Source organism: Phoca vitulina, unplaced genomic scaffold (assembly GCF_004348235.1).
Source record: "Phoca vitulina isolate PV1807 unplaced genomic scaffold, GSC_HSeal_1.0 scaffold20, whole genome shotgun sequence".
NCBI lineage: Eukaryota > Metazoa > Chordata > Mammalia > Carnivora > Phocidae > Phoca > Phoca vitulina.
This window is the reverse complement of record NW_022589723.1, coordinates 13,302,529-13,303,077: the sequence shown is the minus strand read 5'-3', so window position 1 is coordinate 13,303,077 and position 549 is coordinate 13,302,529.

Genomic DNA, 549 nt, shown 5'->3' with positions numbered 1-549 from the left:
AATATTATCTACCTGAACACCTTAAGAAAACCTTTGACAGATTTCCAAAGGAGAGGCTGAAATAGAAGTCCCAGAAGACTGGAACGTTTTGTGAGGCAATGAGGAACTAGCTCAGAAACAGACAATGGGTGGAGCCTGGTGATTCCAGCCAGGGGAGGGAACTAGAGGGCCCAAGTGACAGATGCTGGGAAGGCAGCAGATGTATGAAGGGCAGAGTAGTCACATTTCTAATTCTGGATTTCTCAAAGGAGACAGTGCAGTCCTCCTCAGGAAGCTGGAGTCCTGTGCACTGGGGGAGTCTGACGTATGGGCATCAGACACCCATAGGGTTGACATCCATGAGAGGAAGTGGGAAAGGGACCTAACATTAGTCTAACAGTAACTGAAGCAAGCCCTGTGCCAGTCACATTATCTCATTTAAGTCACCACAACCCACTGATAGTAACTACTGTCTCCATTTTACAGAGAAGGAAACTGAAGCTCAAGAAGATCCCGTAACCCAAGGTCTCTCTGCTAGTGAGGTGTGTTGGCCGGGGGGGGGGGGGGGGG